Source organism: Tenebrio molitor, chromosome 9, assembly GCF_963966145.1.
Source record: "Tenebrio molitor chromosome 9, icTenMoli1.1, whole genome shotgun sequence".
NCBI lineage: Eukaryota > Metazoa > Arthropoda > Insecta > Coleoptera > Tenebrionidae > Tenebrio > Tenebrio molitor.
The window spans coordinates 15,107,711-15,130,980 of record NC_091054.1 but is presented as its reverse complement, the minus strand read 5'-3'; the positions used below and the strand labels follow the sequence as shown (position 1 = coordinate 15,130,980).

Below are 23,270 nucleotides of genomic sequence, written 5' to 3'. Positions count from 1 at the left end.
GGGTTAGTTCAAATCATCGAACAAACGCCAAACTTGAAAAATAGTTTATTACTTCATATATTGATTAAACATAATAACAATTAAGGTGTTGACCGAAAAAGGGCCCATAAGCAAAATTATGGTCAAGAATAAAAGAACGCATCACTTGTATTTTAGGCTAGTGTTAAGAACGGTGTTTGCAACAAATTTTTATTGAGATAGTCCATACATTAAGTAGGTTTGACTCTTTTACATTGAGGCATATTTTTTCTTACAATAACATCATTTTTGTTTCGAACATAATTATTTAAAAGAGTATTTACACTACAACTTACTATATGCTTAAATATTAGAGTTTTATTATGTTTAGAACATTGATGTCCAAGAAAAATATCCTGATTTTCCAAAATGGGTAAACCCAGCTTTGCTATTACGTTCTTATGCTGGTTTAAAGCCAAAAAATCTTTTTCATATTCCCCCGATATTAATTTTGTTACAATAATATAAATTATTGAAAAGCAGCGTACTACATCGTAACTGGGATATTGTAAACCCCCTCTATTTTTGGCAGTAATGAAAGACGTTGGTATTTCATTACTTTCCTCAAAAACAAGATCATCTTTCTTAGAAACGAAAAACGTTTCACAGTACTGACATTTTATTTTTTTATTGCATGCAAATGAACAATAACCAGCTATGAACGTTATTATTGGCCACATATGTATGGATTCAATATCATCATCATCAACTGTTATTTCAACAATTTTTGGCGGCAAATCAAAATCAATGTCGTAGTCGAGGACATCAGAGTCTGGAATATTTAGTACATCAGCAATTATTTCTTTCAACTTTCCAGGGTCTAAATTTATGGAACCGTAAATCGAAGACTTTAAAATTAAAGGCAACACGCTCTGCATTCGGAGTTTTGCTTCTGATTCAAATATTTGCCTCAGAGACACATGATATTGAGCTCCTGCCAACTGCCTGTATTTTCCAAAGCGGTCTTCCAAATTGTCGGTCTGAATTTTACCCGGAAGAAAATAAGCATTTCCCTTTTCTCTAATCCAATAATCAGAAAATTTTATTAAACCCTCTGTGGTAAATTTGAGAGCGCAGAAGGTTTCTGACGTTAATTTACCACGATTTTTAGCAGGCAATATTAAACTATTCCAACTCTGCAACCAACTTAAAAAAGTGTTCAAAAATTCTAAAATATTGTGTGAGTCAGCAGTAATCGGTTCTTGAAAAGGATTCCGGAGCCTTACGCCTTTAAATGGGGTTTTAACATTTACAATATCCCACCATTTACATATAATTTCTATAAAAGCACTTGTATCCTTCCAAGATGTAAAATTTTTTTTTGGCCCTAATTCTGATAATGCCGCCACATTATTAGAGTTAAAAACTTTCAACGCTAATTTGACATTTTGTCGCTCGATGGATGTTGGATAGAGTGCTTTAAGGGTTAAACCAAATCCATATTTTATGAGGCTGTTTTTTTCAAGTGCATGCATCTCTTTCAGAGCACTAAAAGATGCAATTAATTGTTGAGTGTGATCTGCAAAATCAGGACAAATCATTTCTTGATTTTTCTCATTGATCCAATTATTTCTTATGCACTTAATAATGTGAACTGAATCAAACCAAAAAAACATGGGTTTAGTGCTGTCGTTTGGATGCGGATATACATTTATAAGTTGAGGAGGATCAGAAAACAAAGACATACATTTCCTGTTTATAGAATGATTATCAGTTACTACTCCCATCACTTCAAAGCCAATATTTTCTAAACCTATGATAATTGCTTTCAAAAATGAATGTAAAATGTTTGCATTAATTTTTCTTACAGGTAAAATGTGGACAACGTCTTTATATAGAGATTTCAGACTATTAATCATAAAGACAAATGCGCTTGAAGCATTTTCTGTACCATCAAAAGCAGCTCCAACAATTTCGCCCCCTTTATAGTCTAAGTCAGGTTTTAGATGAACTTCATCCATAAGCAAAATTACACTTTTATCTTCTGCATTCAAAATATTAAATTTGGAAGTGATATATCGCAACAAATTGTTTTGTTCAATAACAGGATTAGTTTGCAAAGTGTTTGTATATGACTTGATAACAGAACGACAAGGAAGTCGCAAGTAATCAGAATTTCTAAAAAAATTATATGCATGAGGAGAAATTGAGCGAAATAAACTACAAAACACTAAAAAATCCGCTGAATAACGCGTTTGATTTTTGCATATGTTTAGAAAAGAAATTTGCTGCTTAAAAAAGTTAATATTGCTTTCATCATGTGGTAAATGTTCTCTCAATAGATCTAAGTACGTCAAAATAATTAAAATTAGTTCCTGCGCTGAGCTTTTCTGACTAAATTCTTTGTTGAAAAATTGTTCATGACAACTTTCAATTAAATTATCAATTTCATTTAAATTATTTACCTTCTTGGGAATGCTTTTTCCACGAACAAACTTAATTTGTACATTATTGTGGTAAACAAGAACATTCAAATCGCTGGTTATTTTTACACAACATACTATTGTAGGATTAGGATCATCTTTAAGTAAAAGTATAACAGTACATGACTCTTTTACAATTACCGACCAACCTAATTTGACCGCATGATTTTTCAGCTTCATTTTTAATTCATTAAAACATTGGAAAGATTTCGCTTGCTCATAATTTATATGTGTTTCCAAGCTTGCAGCAATAGCATTGCTGAGATTTTCAGAATCTAAACGAGCCCTTTTCGTACTGGGAGCCTCTCTTCGAGGCGGGTCGTTCTGCACAGCCGATGATGATGGGCTATTGAGGACGTGAACAGGCACAGCACCTAAAGATTTTTTTATTTAAACTAAATACTTATATAACACTAAAAAAATACCAGGTGCAGGTCGAGGATATTTAAGGGGAGCCTTCAAAATCGTTCCTGTTTTTTCGTCATGCATGGTTGTGAACCGAAGAATGTCCTGCTCATGAAAATGCAGTTCACACACCTGTAAGTGTGTATTTAACTCACGATATGTTACACAAAAAAATTTGTTCTTACCTTTGAAGATGCAGTTGGGACAAAACTTTTACCATTTTCTCCTTGCCTTTTAATCGCTTGCACCCATCGGGCCTTCAGGTCTTTGTCTTTTGGAAAATTAAAGAGGCTAACTTTAGGGCCGCCAGGGTAATTTCCCCTACAGTTGGGCGCACAACACCGAAACGGCATGATATATGAAGATATAAATCACATATAAGTGAAGATGAACTTTATTAAATCACCGCTTGGGTTTAAAATCACCACGAGATCACCGTTTTGCTCATTTGCTTTGCCAGCTTTACTCAATGTTCTGCGCACGCTGTTATGACTACTTGTGCTGACGTCACAGACTGCCTTCTTTTTCGCCATCTGGGGTGTTGGTTCAACGCTAGCTCGCTCAATAGCGCATGCGCGTTGGCGTGGCTGTCTTGAAGACAAGCGTCTGCGGCCAGTCCACGGGGCAACCCAATCCCTTCTACTTATACAGTTGGCGGTATATTTAAAGCTAAATAAGTATTTATTTCATAGTGTCCGGCATACCCTTGCTTACTATCACTTGAAGATTTGAGTCCCGTAAATGGAATATTATACCGAGCGATCATTTAAAAAATAAATCGAGTTTGCTTTGGAGCCTATGCTATAGCATGGGTTGTCATAGGTAACACGCCGACTCGATTTATTTTTTAATTGATCGCACCGTACATTATGTGCATTTGTCTTATTGTTGTTGTTACTTATTATGTTTTATTACTGTTTTGTTATTTTGATTTAAATAGATTATTATACGAGTACAAACATTCTCGATTCAATGAATGCACTTTACTTATTTTTGAAAGTTAACTTATGATAAATTAAAAATAAAGAAAAAACTACAAGTAAACGTATATATTTATTTAAATAATAAACAACTATTTTCTTTAACAAATAAATGCATTTCATTTTACGTATTGCTTTGCTGCCAATTTCCCATCATTTCTAGAGCCAATACGGTCTTTTCTGTATTTAAAGGGTTTGAATATTTCTTTTGCTTTCCTTTATTTTTCTTTTTTGTTGAAGAAAATCTCTTTTGGGTCTCAATCTTCTTGTTGGATGGCTCTTGCAATGTTTTTGGAAGAGGAATGTCTTTTTTTGAAAGTGCATTTATGATACTTTCCAGAGGGGCAACTTGTTTTAAAACTGCTTCCAACTGTTCTTCATTTTCGACGGTGTTACCCACTTGCAGGATCTTATCCAACATATGTTGCTTTCTTTTTTGAAAAGTGTTGCCTGATTTTACCCACTACACTTAAAATTGCACTTTCTTCTGTATTAGTGCCAGCAATATTAGGGATAACTTCGGTTGAATTATTCATTTCAACGCAAGTTGCTTCCTCAAGATGCCTTTCGGCACAATTTTGATTGGTTGGAGTTTTATTTTTTAAAAACATGCAAACTAGATGAATGTGCTTGCACATGTGCCATCTGATAGAAAAGTCTATACAGGTGCACGTGTAATCATGAATGCATGCGTCACAAACCTGACAACGTAAATTGCAAGTACAACTAATTTCTGTTGCTTCAACTTTATAAATATCATTGCATTTAGTAGCAGATACATTCCAGAAATCACCTTCCTCTATTATTGTATTGTTAACCCCAACTGACTTTTTGTGAATGTTCCTTATAGAAGCTAACTTTGTTGAAATTTTTCCTTTATGTAGTAGGTACTATCAATCTATCAAACAATTTGTCTCGTATGAACTTCATTAAAACAATAATGGCCTTGTCCATTTTCTTCACTTTCTTACCACAAAAATAAATATGTTTTAAGACCTTATGCATATTTTCCAAATTCATGTTAGTGTTTATTCCGCACTGCTTGCGGTAACAATAGGCCCATGTTGTACTTTTTTTTGCATATGCCTCAAAGTATCCAAAAAATTCCAGACATTCGGGATCTGAACGTAACTCAATTAATAAATTATTAATCATAGCGTTAAATGTTGCTAAATCTGTTTCATGCATGATTATTTTTATTTTTTTGTAAATAATAGCCTGTTTCTCTTTGCTTTTTATTTTGCCTAAATTTTTTCGCCATGCCCTATCCACGTGCCAGCTGCAAAATAAGCGATTTTCAACGGGCCCTATCACACCAGTCCATGCATTATAAAATGTATCGTCCATGTCAGACATAAAAGTCTTAGGCTTAATGAAGCTATCATGAAAACAATTTTTTATTGTTGTGAAATATATTTTCATAGCGACAATATCTCCTCTATTTGAAAATAAAAAAGAACAAGGAAAGCCTTGCCTTGCATCGTCCAAAACCATAACAGTATATAACTGACTATATCATTCATTACTTTATAAACCAACTAGCTGACCCGGCGAACTTCGTACCGCCTCAGAATCAATAAATGTTGTGTTAACTTATTAGCTGAATTGAATGAAGTTTTTTTATTAAGATAAAATGAATAATCAAAAGGAAAACTCCCATGAATTTATGACAATTCATTGAGTTCTGAAAAATTAAGTTTTTTCGGTAAATTCATTTGCAAGAAGTCAGAGTATAATGAGTAGTAGAGCAAATTGCTGTGTCCCGAGTTGTAACTAACTATGCAGTGAATTTTTTATCAATGAACCATAGGGATTGACATGGTGTAAACTTTATTTCATGTCGGAAAAATAATTTTGAAATTAGCAATAGAAACACCATTGACACGAAATAAAGTTTATACTTGTAAATCTCTATGGTTCATTGATAAAAAAATTCACTGTATAAAAATAATCCGGAATTAACAATCACCATAAACGGACTATTTTAATGAGTTTGGTTGGGATGCAGTCAACATCTGACGGGAAGAAAATATGGAAAATTAAATTAAAAATTGGAAAGAGAATTACTAAGCATATGCGTGTTTGTTGGAAACATTTTGTAGATGAAGATTTTGTTCCACTGCTTTGTTGGTTTCATGGTTTGGACGCACTGTTCATTTGTTTTTGTTTGATAGTTTCGAGGTTAGGTATGCCGCACAGCAATAAATGTTCAACCCTAAAACAACTTCCCCCGAGACGTAGCATTACTTGGGGTAGCATTTAAATAATTACAGACAGTTGACTACTTAAATGCATAATTAGTTAGGTAGATACAGGTGCGATACACTGAATAAGTGAATAAGCCCATTTCGAGTGTTAGCCATGACATAGCAGCGGGTATGTTCCTGTACGGATGTTGGCCTTGTAGGGTCCTTTGATGGTTGATATAAACGCGAGATTAAAAAAAAAAACAAACAAAATTGCAAGGGGACAAATCCGGCGAGCGGGCTCTCTACTACAAATTGCCCCTTATTGAGGTGAGACTACAGTTCTTCGTCTTGTCGCACTCCCGGTTTGTCTGAAATCATGGTCTGAACGTAGTGACCCATGTAACAATTGATTTCTGGTTCGGGACACGACCCAACATTGAAGCAATTACGGAAGGGTTGCGATCACAAAAAATCAGTTTGAAAAGTAGACCTCGACGGCAAACGCAGGCTTACCACTCTTCCAACGCATGATGGCAGGGTAGGGAACAAATCTTGAAAACCATGGCTTCCGAATGAGACCACTCTCGTCCCATTACGACCCCTACAGTCTGAATAGCGCGCATTTCAAAAAAGGAAGTTATGTTGTCGCACCCTGTACAATGCAAAAGTAGGTGTTGTTGATCACCATTGATCACAATTGGTGTTAAAACTCAGCTGACGTTAAATCTCAATTAAGTTCAAATTGTCGATGCGCGCACAATGACAGATTGTGACAGATGACATAACCTTTCAAAATGAATTTTCTTCATAATTTTTTTTTCGTTAGTTATTCGATGTTTTAATAGTTATTCTGCTAATCGGGGCGAAGACAAATCCAACAATATAAAGATCATAAAAATCTGTCCAGCCGTTCTTGAGTTATAAATAGCGTAACTAACCCGACTTTGTTTTATATATACCGGGACATTTTTTTAATACTGAACATAGCCCATACTTATTCCCTATGTTCAGTTTTAAAAAACACAGGTCAATGCATGTATGTAATCACGTAACCAAGGTAACAAAAATAAGTACTTGACAGTTTAACAAAATGGTCAAGTTGTTTGACGAAAAAAGTACACATAATGCTCTTATTTCATGCTAATTAGACCACTAGAAATGTGCGTAACATTTCCAATACAACACATGATAGACCAATTTCATCAATCGGAACAAATTTTAACATTATTGCAAAATTTCGACCATTTTTGTAGGTCGTGTATAATTGGTTGCATAGCAACTCACAATTCATTGATCTGTGTTTTTTAAAATTGAACATAGGGAATTAGTATGGACTATGTTCAGTGTTAAAAAAATGTCCCGGTATAAAGATAAGAATCTTTGATTTTCTTTAGTTACCATGTATTACAGCGGTTATTGTAGTAACCAGGGCGATTTCGAATATACGAACCTTTGTATATTCGAATATACCAACCTTTGTATTTTCGCTCGCCGCCTTAACATACAAAATTTTTTGCGCTAACCGTCACATTAAATTGCTCTGCTACTGAATGCGCCCAGTCGGTTTCAGGAACCTGTTTATTTATTTCTTTATTTATTTTATTCATGATATAGTCTACCCGTATACAACTCGAGGATGGAAAATTCTCGATTACTCGACGTGTTGCCGGAAACATCACGAGATCGTAGATCTACGATCTTGTGATGTTTCCGGGCAACACGTCTCGTATAATCGAGAATTTTCAATCCTCTAGTTGTATAATATATGAAAATCATAAGCATTAAGACCATGTGTACCGTCAATGCACACACAATCATTGCCAAATTTCTGCAGTATCTCTTTTTGGGCTTCATTCATAATAACTAAAAAGAAATCCTCCTTTTTAAGTTCCGGAAAATATTCTAACAGTACCCCTTGGGGTTTATAAAATCGAATTAAATTAGAAGATGTTTGCATATTTGTCACCCAAGCTTCGACACTTATATAATCATTTTTGTTCAAAATTGCTTCGTTGTTTAAATTATATGAATCCGCGATATTCCATAAATCCTTCCTAGTTATTAGATGAATTCGATCCAGTTTATTGTTGACGACGTTCAAAATTTCTTCAAATGGAATTTTTAACGCAAGTTTTTGAGCTATATTTGCTTTATCGGATTCGCTAATATTTAAATGACCTAAATCTAATTCATGTCCAACATGAGTCTCCATATAATCCACCACAATATTCTGGTCTTTTGCATGAAGTACAATATTTGCTGGACAATGAGCATTTATTTTGTTTGAGCCAACTAATTTAGTGTGTCTAAAACCTTTGCTTTTTGAACGAAAGTAACCGTCTCGGTGACAAATATATGTTGTAATATCTATACCACGTCTTGCTGCATGTCGACTGCGAGTTGTTTTTATGAAATGTGACTTTGTAAGCTTTTCAAAATTTTCTTTCCAAGCATTAAACTCTTCAGTTGAATTAAAGTTCAACGTTTTTTTGGAAATATCCACTTCATGACTCACCTCGTAATGTCGAAGTACATCTGCTTTAGTTGACGCACTAAAGTCACAAAAAAAAACAATTGATTTGATTTTTACTTTTATCCTGATCCTTATTATGGCAATTATTTTCATGTCTCTTCAAATGATATTTTCTAGTAAATGTCTTTTTACACACACTGCATTCGAAACTAGATGTTTTTTCATGTTTCCACTTGTTATGTGATAAAATAGCAGTCCTATTTTGGAAACGTTCTCCACAATTGTCACAAACATATAGGGTGATTTCTTCATTGCAGATAGTAAAACCAGAAATTTGGGGGTTGCCGGTTAATGCAGAACTTCTTACATTAGATTCAGAATAAAAAAACTTTTCTGGAATAAAAAAGTGAAATAAAGGAAAAGTATGTACAGGTCTTCCAAAACTGCCGCCAAAACTTTACAGAATATGATAAAATATGCTATACTGAATAATAAAATAAATAAATCCTTTAAAAATATTCCGTTTTTGTATGTCTCCAAAAGATAAGAGTTGCAAAAGCTGGAAGAAAGAGATAATGGGCCGTATCACGACACCGTTACTAAAGTTGCCAATAACTAAAATTGTGATTAAAGTAAACAAAAACGATATAGATTTACGCAATTGCGAGAAAGAGATGAATTCGTCACCAAGATAATTAGAGTCATGAATCATGATTAAATTTAATAAGGGTGTCGTGATACGTCCCCATGTACTCGTATCTAAGCATTCTATGTGTGTATGTGCATTCACATTATTTTAAGATGGGCCTACGGACATAACTGACATGTTCCATAAAAAATAAACTGTTTTCCTTCTTTTACAAGGTTTTCGAAACCCTCGTTTTATTTATTTATTTTTTTTTAATTTACATTTGGCAACATCGATTTACCTTATAATTTGCAATGTCCAAATATTAATCAAATTATACGGCAAACAGTATCGAAAAGTATAAAATCATACCGACGCATTTAAAAAAAATTTTTTTTGAGTCTTCGAAATCTGCCCTTCAACAAAGCGTAAGCACGTTCAATAGTTACACGTGATTTACTTAAAATAACTGTTGGTTGTGGTTGATTCGGAACCAACGTGTGTGGCTCCAGAAAATAACTACACAACGTGTAAAGCGTAACGAGATAAAGTTTATTAAAATAAAATGTGTAGGTATTCAGTACAACGTATTGTGATGGAGTCACGGTGTATGCGCGCCGGGGTGCGCAGAACGCAGAATCGTTGAATCGCTTGAATATTCCAACAATAACATTAAAATTTTTTTGACGAAGAGTCAAGTTTCCGTGATTTTTGAAGCCAACCATTAAGGTGCTGGATAACTTATAAGCTAGTTCATCAATCTCGTGTAAAGGTCTGAATTTTTGAAGAGAGAATGGTTTGCGAGCGGATGACGTGAGGGTCCCCTTCGGGGGACCGATGCGCGTGAGACACTGCAAGGGTCCCCGTTTCGGGGACCGATGCGCGGTGTAACGTCTTTCTTGCCTTCGGGCAAGATGAGGACGGGGGAGACTGCGGTCTAGCCCCCAAGTGTGGTACGGGTAAATGGCAGACCACAATCTGTTTACCCATAAAGCGTTCCGGCAGACTACCCAATCCCACCGCTCCGTGGGTAACGGGCGTCGCGGTTCGCAATTTATGTGTGGGACTAAGGGGGGAGGGAAGCCCATCGGCCTAGCCGGTGCCCTCCCACGGGAACGGACTCTTAGTGGCAACGTGTATACGTTAACCGGTAGGTAGCAATCTTCTAGGACTTTTAGTCGTTACGGCAGATAAGTCGGGCCAAGGCCCAAGATGTACATTCATGCCCCGAAGATTTGCGGTGTTTCAGCGATTCGCAGCGGACCGGCAAGTCGCACACCGTCGTAAGATTGTAGACGCCGCTTTGGTCTCGACGACCAGTGGTTTTTGCCTCTGGGTCATTCTGCTAACCTTGGAAGCGGTTATTCCTTGCGTCTTCAGGTCCTCCTTAACAACGTCGCAGGCCATGCCTCGGTCTATACCTTTGATGACAATGTTTAGTGGGTTCTCGCATTTCAGCTTTAACCAGTGATAGGGCAGCTTTTTTAGGTCGAAAAGCGCCGTCATCGCTCTGAAGTGGTCCACGGATGTTGGCTGGATCCGGATCCCGTCTGCGGTAGTCTTGGCGGAATTGAAACAGATTTTCTTTCTGTTTAGTAGGCCACCTACTTACACAACTGTTGTTGGCCTCTCTCGCCCTTTGCTTTTTCGGCGTCTGAACTTTCTTGGCCGTCCTGCATTCGCAGTTTCCGGGAGCGACGGTCTTCGACGACGGTGAATTCGCCGTTTTCTTCGTCATCGTCTCTGATGACGGTTTCGGGTGTCGATCCCTGCGAGTCGGCATTTAGGACTAACACTCCTTAACGAAATTGCCGCAGAAATATCATCTCCTGACCACCGCACCTTTTTTTGCGAAATTAAACTTTTTATTTGCCCATGAGTAAACAAACCCTTTACTCCAGTTACATTTTTTTCGCTTTCATCCCTCACACTTAATTGTTTTTGAAAATGAGTTTTTTCTTTACTTACCTGTTCCAGTTTGTCCGATTTTGTTGTACAAAACGATTTTTTTTTACTTTTTTTGATCGAATGGTTTCTGTAGCTCTTTTGTCTGGAGTCACTGCCAAGCAAGCAACTGGTGGACAATGACCTGGAGGGCTTCTTTTAGTGGGTATGGCTGTTGTTAGTAAGCGTCTTCTGTTAGTAGGGCAATAGACCAATAGTTTTTGTTGCAAGGATTTATAACTAACATTGTCCGAAAAATGTTCAAAACATATACGAGCTGTAAAAAATAGTATTTCATTTGTAGTTAACACTATTGTTACAATTTGAAAATACTAAAAATTATTTACCGTTTTTTGGGTTTATATTACGTTTGCTATTGCAAAATTTTACCCATTCTTCACATATTATTGTGTCTTTTGGGAACCTATAAAAATGAACGTTTTGCGTCTTTTTTTGGCTATTATTACAACCAGAGACTGCACAGTATGCCATTATAGCCCAAATTCAACGTAAGCACTGGATCACAATTTTCACCCCTTAAATTGTTGGTCGGTGGCGACATGTTTTGGGCCCTGGAGGACTTCTTCGAGTTATCGGTCCAGCCCGTGTCGCAGCGTTCCTTTAAACACGTGGAGCGGCGTCTCGATGAGCTCGGGGACGGGGGTTCCGGGATCTCGGGAATCGGGGATAGGGGATCCTGGATCCTGGGGAGTCAGCAACTTGTAAGAGCGCAGCCGTCTTTGGCCCTTCGCCGGAGTCCGAAATTGGGCCATGAGCAGGAACGTCTAAAACGAAAAAAAGTTAGTCACTAGCAACACGATAAGGTGTACAAAAAAAGGGCCTATATTTATATGCGCCCGGCTGAAGGCCGAGGCGCCAAGGACGGCTCTTAATTGGTCCGGCCAGAAACTTTGGTGGCGCAGCCGAGAGAAAACATGGGCCTATAAAGCCAGCGGAACAGCCGCGCGCGCTCACCGAGTACTGTGGCCAAGCGCCTAGCGCGCCACTTTACATTCGGGAGGTCCCGGGTTCTAACCCCGGTGCCGCCTGACCAGGTGTGGGTTTTTTTCAGAGGTTTCCCCACACCATCACATCGTGGTATGTCTCATATCACAGATGAGGCGAATGCTGGGTCAGTATCAACCTCTCAGTACCTACCACCTTCCTTCCGCACCCATCCTCACCGTACCCATCCCGAATCTTCCCGTCAGTGTGGCTGAAAAGGCTGAAAGCCTCAGCAGCCCGCCCCCCTTCGGGGGGGAATGAAAGATGTACCGTTTCCTTTTTTTCCGCGCGCGCTCACTATAGGACAGGCCTCCTCGTCGACAGCACCACACCCCGACCGGTTCAAAATGGGACCTTAACCTAAATTTATTGACAAAAAATGCTTAACCTAACTTAACTAACTTAACCTGCTTGTTCTTAATTTACATTTATGTACAGTATTTACAAAATCGGGACTAAATCGCGAAGCGCTGCATCAAGTTCGAATGTTACAGAACGCAGAGAACAGAAATGAAGCGTCTCGCATTTGTGTACGTGGCCGTACAGTTCGATCCCGTCCATCAGCAGCTTGTCGAGGGAGTCTTCATCATCTGTCACGATCCGGATGAGGGAGGTTGGCTTGTGGGTCTTCCTCGATATAATTCTCCAAGCCTTTTTGATTTGGAGTTCGGGGACGTATTGGATGACGTCTTCGGCGGTGATCTCGCTGGAGACGTTTTTTATTTCCACTGAGAAGGTGGGCTTTTTGGGGGCTCGGGCCGCGGAGTGGTTTTTCGTGTTGATCGGTGATACGGTTATCGTCTTGCTCTCTCAGGATATTTTCAGCCTGTTGCTGAAATTAGAAGCCAGAGCAGTTGGGAGTTCTAAGAACGCGGTCTTATTGAAGTTGACCTTCAATGAGACGTGTTTCAGGCCGAGCTCGGCAACCAGAAGTTCATAGAAGGTTTTTTGGGAAGCGTACTGGGCCGGGATGTTTTTTTTTATTAAACAGTTGTTTTCTGTGGGTGTCGTCCGGACGAGACGGGTGGCTTTTTCTTGTGGCCCTTCGGAAATGTTCACATGTTCACTCTCCACAAAAACCGGGCGAGCCGGGCACAAAAGCTGGGCGAAGTTTGGAGCTCTGCTGGTCAAATTCAAATACATTTTATTAATTTTATATGAGTACATTACAATATGGTTCATTTAAATTTATCCTCAAAGTTGTTGGGGGAGTAGTGGGAGGAACGTCGACGTTTTGGATCTTGGCTGGTCTGCAAAGGGAAAATCTGTGCAGTAAATTAAATACAGAATGGGGGAGAGCACGGAGCCTTGTGGGACTCCTGCCTTGATGTTTACAGGGTGTGAGAGGGTGTTGCGTATTTTGACTTTGCATGTGCGATTTGAAAGGAAGGAGTCGATGAGTTTAATGAAGCTGGGGTTTAACCGTAGGGAAATCAGTTTGTGTAAGAGACTGTCGTGCCAAACCTTATCAAAAGCGCGCTCTATGTCCAGGAGTACGGCGATTGTGCATTCTTTGAGGTTGGCGTGTCGTGTTGAGTCTGTATGGAGTTCGAGGATGGGGTTTGTTATGGAGTGTTGTGGTCGAAAACCGAATTGTTGTTTGGGGATGATGTTGTCTGTTTCGAGGATAGTTTTGAAGCAGTTGTTCAGAATTTTTTCAAAGATTTTTCCCATTATATTTAGTAAGGACATGGGGCGGTATGAGAGAGGATTGTGTGGGTCTTTTCCATGTTTGGGGATCATTATGGTGGAGGTGGTTTTCCAGGATTTAGGAAAGTACGAGGTGTTAAGGCAGTTGTTAACGATTGTTGAGTAGGGCCTGGCAGGCTGGTTCGGGTAGTTGTTTAAGGAGGATGGGTTTTATTTTATCGGGGCCTGGGGCTTTAGTGTTTTTGAGTTGTCTGATGTGGAGGTGTATTTCGTCTAGTGTAATTTCTTGTATTAGGTTGTTATCGGGGGGTCGGGCGACTTATCTCTGAATGGTGGAAGAAAGTTTGGTTGAAATTGGGGTTTTGGGGTATTGTGTGGATGTTTTGGAGGGTGTCAGCGAACAGGTCTGCTTGTTCTTGTGGGGTGGTTAGGAATGCGCCGTTTTGAGTTAAGAAGTGGGCGGATTGGGTTTTTTTGTCCTGTCAGTAATTTAAATTTGTCCCAAAATTGTTTGCCGTCACGGTAGTTAGTTTTTCGTAAGTGTTTGTCCAATGGTTTTCACGGAATTCATTTATGTCGCACCTGACCTGAGCATTGAGTCGGTTTATATGGGTTCTGGTGACCGGGTCTCGGGTTCTTAGGTGAGAGCGAAAAAGATTACGTTTTAGTTTAATTAAATTGAGAATTCGCGGTGGGAGCGGACGTTTGTTTTTCGGAATGTTTTTTTATTTGGATTGCAAGTTCTTTCGCGGTGTTAATTGTTATTGTGAGTTGTTCTATTTGTCTGTCGATTTCGTCAGGGTCGCATGCGGGGGTGATTTGTGGGAGGTTCAGTTCAGCCTTTGATACGAGAGCAACAACACCTTTATTTTTTCCGCACATGTTTTTGTCACCATCAGTAGTGATACTCTTTAAGTTTTTCCATTGAAGATTGTTTTTCTGAACAGCATTTTCAACTCCTTTAAAAACGTCTTCTCCAGTGGTCGTACCCTGAATACTGTTAACGTCAAGAAGCTCTTCATACACTTCATAATTTCTGTTTATACCGCGAATAAAAACTAACACCTGAGCAGTGTCCGAAACATCTGACTAATCCAGGGCCAAAGAGAACCACTCTAAGTGTCGATTTTTGTCAGACAATTGACTTAGTATATTTTCAGCAATATCCTCTACTCTTCGAGCCACAGTGTTTGCTGACAAATTGATGTTTTGAATATATTTGCTTTTTCTGGACACATTTCTTTTGCTGCTGCAATAATGCAATCCTTAATTAATTCGCCGTTAGTAAATGGTTTCCCATGTTTCGCTATGGAATGAGCCACACGGAAACTAGCACGAGTTGCTGCTTCTTGTTCAGAATTTATTTTCTTAAACAACAATTGCTGCGATTTCAACCCACGTTTTAAAGATTCATAATTTTCTAGCTGTAGGGTTCCCGTAAATTTGGAGTAATTTTGAGAATGTTTACTCTCATAATGACGTTTTATTCTTTGAGCACTGATATTGTTTCATTGCAAATTATACACATTGCCTTATTACTTGACTCAATCACAAAATATTGATGTCCCTATTTCTCTTTAAATGTTCTGCACTCACTATATATCTTTCGTTTCTTTTCCATATTGTATTTTCACTAAGAAATTATAGTCACAATACACACTAGTCGCACTATATTTCGCTTATTAAATCGTACTTCTCATAAGTTGTCGTAACAATACGTAACGCACACTACATCAGCAATCTCGACCTCAATGTACAAGAACTAAACTCAATCGAGAGACGACAGAGGTTTTGTGATCGAGTGCGGGAAATACCCAATACTAAAAAGAACATCATCTGGACTCCAGAACGGAGCGGAATCCACCCCCGCGGGTTGCGCCATAGATATTCACTCCCCGGCTAGTCACGAAACGAACATTTGTACGCAATTAAAAACTACAGGATGTTGTATGATGAGCTAACTAGGTCTTGGCCCTTGGGATTTAGTGGAGGAGTCAGTGTGGCCTTTAGACTTAAAAGTTTGGAGACCTCTGGTTTAGGATATTGAATTGTAATCTATCCGATAGTTTAAAAAATCTTCCAACTTTGTTTCGAAAATGGTTTGAATATTTTCATCAGAACAAAAGCTAAGAGGGGGTATAAATTTTACCATGCAATTCCCTATGGCAACAGTTAAAAAAATGCTCTGTATAAGTGTGTTCGGCACTAACACTCACAGAACAAACACGGAATGGGAACGTCCGCTATCATCTTAAGGCGGGTACAGATCAAGCGCGCCGATCCGTGCAAAACGTTCGCGAACGTTGCAGACCCTTTCAGTTTGGACGGGTTACCGAGCACAAACGTGCAACAAAGCGCACGAACAAAAATTCGCAAACATTATCTGCCTGATGTCGGTACATCAAAGAAATTTGCTTATTCGTTCACGTTCGTTTTGGACCGACTTTTATTAGTTTGTCGGTTCATTCGTCAAGAGCTGTATTTTAGGGCCTAATAATTCATTAATATTTGAAAGTCTTCAGAGGATGTCACAAATTTTTTTGAATTACCTTGTATTTTCAATTGACAAATCACACAGTAAGTCACTGCCTCTGTAACGATTTCTATTTTAAAAAATTCTTGTGATCCAACATCGGCAATCGTTCTTCTTCTCCTTTTTTAATATTCCACTTAATACAATAAACGCAGCACTTGCTACTTTAACTTTATCATCATTTGCCATGATTGCTATTTACGAATGAAATAAACGCACTGAACTCGGAACCTTTCCGAACACAGCCAAACATTCGCGCATTTGGTCTGTCTGGACAGTTCTGTGAGCGTACACGAATTTTGTTCGCAAACGTTTTACACGGTACGTCGCGGATCGGTGCGCTTGATCTGTACCCGCCTTAAGGACTCAACGAACTGCCCTCTCGCCTAGCTGGTTGGTTTTTTGAAGCAGTTGCAATTTTATCCCTTGGCTTCCTATTTGTTTGTGGTTTTTATGTGTGGTGGCTTTGCGTGTTGTCGTTTTTAGGGGACGATTGTTAAGTTGCGCAGTTCCTCGTGGGGGTGGTCCTTCAGTTTTTCTTGTAATTTGTTTTACATACTTTGTATACGTTCTTTGATGGGTTCTGTGTTTGTCTCCCTCTGGATTTGTGTGTTTCTCATGATGAGTGGTGCTTCTAGTGCTCTTCTGAGGTATGTGTTTTGCAGTTGTTCCACGATTTTTATGTTTGATTTCACTGTTGTGGACCATATTTCAGCTCCGTACATGATCGCTGGTCTTATAATTTGTTTGTATATTAAGATTTTGTTGTGTTTGTTTAAAGTGCTTTTCCTGTTTATGAGGGGGGAACTGTCCTGGATGTACATTCCTCTTATATAGGGGTCGGTCGACGTCACTGCTTTGGTCTGGCATCGGGCGGGGGCGTTGATCAATGGGTTTGCGTGGAGCGGTGATGGGTTCTGTGGAAGGGTAGTACCGCAAGGTACTACTAGCGACACCATGAGGGTAGTAGCGGGGCGCGTGTGTACCACTAATTCGGAATGGTGCCAACGGGAAGGATTCGAATATCCTTGCACGCATCAATTTAACAATAATAATATTTTTAATATATATATTTTTTTTTGTTTAAATAAAATGAAAATAATTAAGTTATGACCTTTCTGGGTCTTGAGATTCTCTGTCATTTTCTGCTGCATCGCTATCCTGTCAAAGTTATTGTCATTATTGATGTCTTCTGATAATACAGAAGGACTGCGTATGTTAGAGATAATAATAATAGATATATTTCCGGATTCCGGATATTGTTTTATCCAAGCAAAAATTGATCCAGATATTTTCGGTATATTATTTTTAAAGGCACTTTTATTATTGAATTGAAATTACAAATTACAGTGGTGATACTTACAGATCAAAGTCATAATCGGACTGACTAATCACATTTTCCTGATCGTCGTTGTCTTCCTCCTCTTCGTCGCTGGAGCCTGTATTCACAACAAATTCTATTTGTTTTAACGCAACGTCTAAAAGAGGCTCCTTCGCAACATAATCGTCCACTATTTTGTTCATATGATTACAAACCACTTCCCAATTTTCCTTGCCGATTCTTTCAAATGACTGCCTCGTAAGTTTTATGAGTTCACCCATATTTTGACGACCTACATTATGCGAGGCTGTGCCCAAATTTTTTCAATCGGGTTTAATTTAGAGTGGTAGGGCGCAGCCGTAAAGCAGTATGCCCATGTTGGCCAAGCAACATGTTCAGTTTATAAACTGGGCAAGCCGGCTTATTTTGTTTGACCAAATTGTAAATTTCCGGTTTTAACATTTTTTCATCTACTGGTATGTCTGTGTCTTTCAACCAGCAAATCATATCACCCTTCCTCGTGGCCATTGTAGGATCTCGTAATTCTTTGGTGTTGTGATACGACGCATTGTCAATCACTCACAGATCTTGGCGGCAAATTCGGGATTAAGTGGTCTGTTGTCCATTTTTCGAAGTTAGTCCAGTTCATATCTGCGTGGTAGTCACCTGACTTTGAGCCTGATGGAAACAGTAAAAGCCCGTTTTGTACAAAACCATCTTTATTGCCCGCATGAACCATAATTAGTCGTTTGCCTTTTGCGACGCTTAATTTTACTCCCTTTGTACTACCGTCACTCCATTAATAGGACGGTAAATGGTTGGTATGTATGTAGCTTTCGTCAGTAAAAAAAATTGGACGACCTTCAGCCATAAATTCCTCCAATTGCTTCACATACTGAATTCTCTTGAAGCGAATATTATGCCCTTCCATTAAAACTTTTCTGTTATCTAAAGTCACTTGACTTATGCCATGATGAGCTGAGCTCATTGTAACATTAAATCGATCAGTAATTTGCCTAAAGGTTTCCAAATTCATGTTAAGAGTTGAATTTAACATGAGAATTTAACAAACCAGAACCACAGACATTTACGAAACGGTTCAAGTTGACTTGAACGATTTCAAGGTCAAATAATTTTATTTTTTGGCTCTGTAATTATGTCTGCTGTGTGGTATTTAAAAATTAAATCAGGAATTCAAGTAGGTATTCTATTTATTTCTCCTGCAATAAAACCACCAATCGTACAGCAGGTGTTATTTTTTTACCTTGTTGCTTAAAATGGAAAGCATATTGGGTGATTCAAAATGATTGTGGCCAAGTATGGCAACTATGTACGAAAATTTATGTGGCAACTGTGTGGATGAGGTAGAGTTGTCATTTGTATGACATTTCATAAGCGTGCATTTGATTTTTTTGATATCATTACACATTGATTTGACAGTTTTCAAAATTGCGCGACTATGAACTGTCAAAGAAATATCAACTCTACCCTACCCACACAGTTGCCACATAAATTTTCGTACAGAGTTGCCATACTTGGCCACAATCATTTTGAATCACCCAATACTTTTTTCCATTATTATTCCATTCCAGAAATTTTATTATTATTATTATTAAAATAAGCGTTCGGGCAGAGGCCGAGTCTGTTATGCCCTCGCGTCCAAAACAATAGTAAACCACAATACGTTTTAATTAATTACTGAAGTCACATAACTGTCATACCGGGATTTAAAGCCAAGAGGTGTTTTGCTGGTAACTACTTCTACAGGTAGGGAGTTCCACACGTCGAATACTCGATTCGTGATGAAGTTTTGCCTAGCACTTGTGCGAAAATTGTCCTTTGCCAGCTTCAAATCATGCCCTCTAGTTCTCCCCCCGTCGTTTAATGGAAAAAGGTGCTTAATGGAGGAATTTTTGTCACCAGTCAGCGCTTGATGTACCAATATAACATCTCCTCTTTTACGTCTGTCGGAAAGCAGGGGAAGGTTCATTAAGGAAATCCTTTCAGAGTACTCGGGGCGATTTCTACCGAAAGGGATACGAGTCGCTCGTCGTTGTACAGATTCCAACTAGTCAATGTCACGTTTTAAATTAGGAGCCCATACTCCATGACCGAACTCCAGAACTGGCCTAACATATGACTTAATAAGCTTAGCAGTTACAGCCAAGGTAGTCTTAGTAAATGTTTTGCTCAAAAGATAGACAATTTTATTCGCCCTCTTGACCACATATGAGGTATGTTCCGACCATGACAAATTTGATGTTACCAGAACTCCCAAATCCAAACATGAACTCGACTTGAGCAGTTCCACACCACCGAAATAATACCCATGACACGGGTTCTTGTCGCCAATATGAAGAACCGTGCATTTCCCAATGTTAAGTGGAAGCTGCCAATCGCTTGCCCATTTACTGATGTTAGAGATGTCGTTGAAAAGCATTTGGTAATTTAAACTGTCATTATATATCTTCATATCATCAGCATACATGACCCATGACGATCTTACACTGTATTTGACATCGGCCGTGTAAACTATAAACAATAACGGACCGAGTACGGACCCCTGTGGAACCCCACTTATTACCTTTTCCGATGCGCTAAGCATGCCACCAACTTTAACCTTAAAAGTACGATCACTAAGAAAGGCGTCAAGCCAATAAAAAAGACTGCCCCGGATACCGATATGTTGCAATTTAAATAAAAGAAGCTTTCTTGGCACCCGATCGAAAGCCTTGGCAAAATCGAAATATACAACATCAAGAGGTCTGCCTAAATCTAACAGTTTGGTCCAGTCAGAAAGACAACATAGTAGATTGGAGGTGATGGACTTCCCTGGAATAAAACCATGCTGATTATCAGGTATGACATGATGCTTCACTAAGAATTTTATGGTAGTATAAATAATCGACTCCATAATTTTAACCACTAACGACGTCAAACTTACAGGCCTATAGTTACCTGGATCAAATTTATCTCCTTTTTTAAAGATGGGACAGATAATTGCCGTCCTCCAATCCGAAGGTAAAACCCCCGAGTCAAACGATTGCCCAAATAGCATGCTAAGAGGTCTGCACAGAATATCAGCACAAGTCTTTAATACGCTGGCTGTGATTCTGTTGGGGCCGGGAGACTTTGTTTTGTCTAACCCACGTAACTTTTCCAAAACCAGCTCCTCAGAAAATTCTATGTCAGTAAAAGCTGTAGTATTTCGGGGAAAATCTAGTTTCGGCGTACCCGCCACCGATTCTCTTGTAAAGACCTTGGAAAAAGACTCAGCAAAAATATTGGCACAGTCAGTATGGTCCCTTACGATATTTCCATCTACATTCCTAACTTGAGGTATCTTGACCGGTCCTCCCAACGCAGTGCGAACGTGCTTATAAAAACTCTTAGGATTGTTAGAATTCGCAATCTTCAGTTCGTACCTAATCCGCTCCTCCTTAATAATTATTGTAGACAGCTTGTTCGAAAAAGCTCTGTGGACTACATGGTCTGACTTACCCACTGGGTCAAGATATTGCACATTTGTTAGTGAGGAGTCCTCTGTTGTTAAAATCAGATCAAGAACTGACGGTTGCTGGTTGGCTCTAAATCTAGTTGGTTGCGTTATTAACTGGCGCATATGGTTATTGGTTAAAAAATCAACCATCAGTTGAGAGGATGGACTTCGACAGTGTCCCGAGTTCCGGGACCAAGAAATGTCAGGCATATTAAAATCCCCAAATACGAACACCTTGTCGTGCCTAGGCGTTAATTCCCCTAACACGTCCAATAAAGTACAGTCATCATTAATGTTAAACGATGGAGGTCTGTATACACACCCCAGAATAAAATTCCATGACTGATTATGTACCTGCAAAAAGAGCGACTCTATACCCGGTGTGTTGGTAACTATGGGGATGAATTCGTTATCGGACAGTAACTCATTGGAAACGTAAATACACACACCTCCTCCTCTCTTATGATTTCGAGCATTCCTGTAAATGGTATAACCATCCAAAGAGGCTAGCGAGTCCGGTACGACGTCCGAGAGCCACGTTTCAGTTAATGATAGGAAAGTCGGTTTCAAATCGTTAACATATGCAACCAGGTCCGAATACTTTGCCAACAAAGAAGCTATGTTAGTGTACAGTATGGAACTAACAAAAAAATTGGAGAAATTATTACTATTTAACGGTTCCATTTTGAATTTAATAAAAAAAAAAAAATAATAGGAGTATAACGTAACCAAGGTCCTTGTTGAATCATCAAGAAATTATTGTTTAGTGTCCTGGGTTGTCACAACTACTTCCATATTGTGAGAATTATCATCTAGAATGTTGGACTGTGCTTTTTTTTATCTTTCTTTGTATTTTCCTACATCTGTTTTTTATGCTCTTGTGCTCCAAACTAGGAAATATCTCATACAACATTGTAGAAACACCTTCAATATCAGAGGTATATTTATGTATGAGCTCGAGTATGTTACTTTCCCCGGGAACCTTATCTGCAAATTCTACCAACGCATCAAAACTAAGGGGGTATTGTTGCTCGGAGCTGTCGAATAACGATTTAGCCGGTGACAACAATTCGAACGTAGAAGTCAAACTCTCCGTTGAGTCGGAAGATTTCTTCCTCTTGAGATCCGGATCCCTTGTGTCTAAAATTGTATCCATTGAATTTGCGGAGATATCTACAGGATTAGTTTTAAGCGCATTGTCATCATCAGTAGACTTTCTTTTGCCAGAACCTTCCCCAGGGCCAACTGTTTCTTTGTTGCTTTCTGGTGTCGGTGAAACGTTACTAGTGCAATCATTAGCAAAATGTCCCGCCTGTCTACATTTGTAACAAACATCGTCATAACTCATATATATTCTATAGTTAGTTTCCTCAAATTAGAAAAACCATGGATGAAGGAAGGTCAATAGAGTTGTTTGGTTGAACAAATATCTGTCTTCTAAAACTTAGGACGTGGTTGTATTCTTCCCTATGGATTCCAGCCCTCAAAAATGACATTGGCGTCACCGTAACAAATCCTAAAGTTTTGACCAAATTCTCAATTACAGAGTGGGGGATACACGGATAAACATTTGAGAGAATAATTCGCTTAGCCGGGTTTAGTAACCGTCGGACAGTAATGTCTTTTCCGCTAATTACAATAACACCATGCTCTAATACATTTTTGTCTACTAAGTCTTTGCTACTCAAATACATATATATGCGGCTATTAGAGATTCGTGAGGCAAACAAAACATTTTTTGGTGTCACTATATTACCTATAGCTACAACATAATCATCAAGTTTCAAGCCTTCGATAGCGTTAAAAACTATCGCCTGCTCCTTAATGGGGAATTGAGCTGAAGTGGAGGACGCCATATATGATAACAAAAGGTGCTATAAATTGTTACACCTCTCCTTTCAGGAACGCGCCCAAATGAGGCGAGTACCGCGAACTACCGCAGTCACTCGCCTCCGTATAAAGAAATGGTCAATGATAACTGAAAAAGTTGTGATAATATTCGCTACGAGATAAGCAAATACTCAACCAATAAATCAAATTATTCCCAGTAGACTATAGAGTAACCAGACGTCTCATTACGTCCCACAAAATATGAGGATAACGTAACAAAACAGATCTGTGCCGTTTCCAAATTTAATGAATTGGAAAGAACTCACCAAACGTTAGGTTTAACACGGAGCCACCGAAAACACAGCACACACC

At 38.7% G+C, this 23,270-nt stretch overlaps 1 protein-coding gene and 1 long non-coding RNA gene across 2 annotated transcripts in view; one reads left to right on the top strand and one right to left on the bottom strand.

Annotated features, from left to right (window-relative positions):
- LOC138139437 (alpha-tocopherol transfer protein-like) overlaps window positions 1-23,270 on the top strand; it is a 107,213-nt gene that overhangs the window by 7,803 nt on the left and 76,140 nt on the right. The gene's annotated exons all lie outside the window — the stretch shown is intronic.
- On the bottom strand, window positions 31-3,377 carry LOC138138067 (uncharacterized). The gene is made up of 3 exons (XR_011161955.1): window positions 3,032-3,377; window positions 2,867-2,978; window positions 31-2,815 (listed from the first exon to the last, which is right to left on the bottom strand). It is a non-coding gene; the product is annotated as an uncharacterized lncRNA (long non-coding RNA).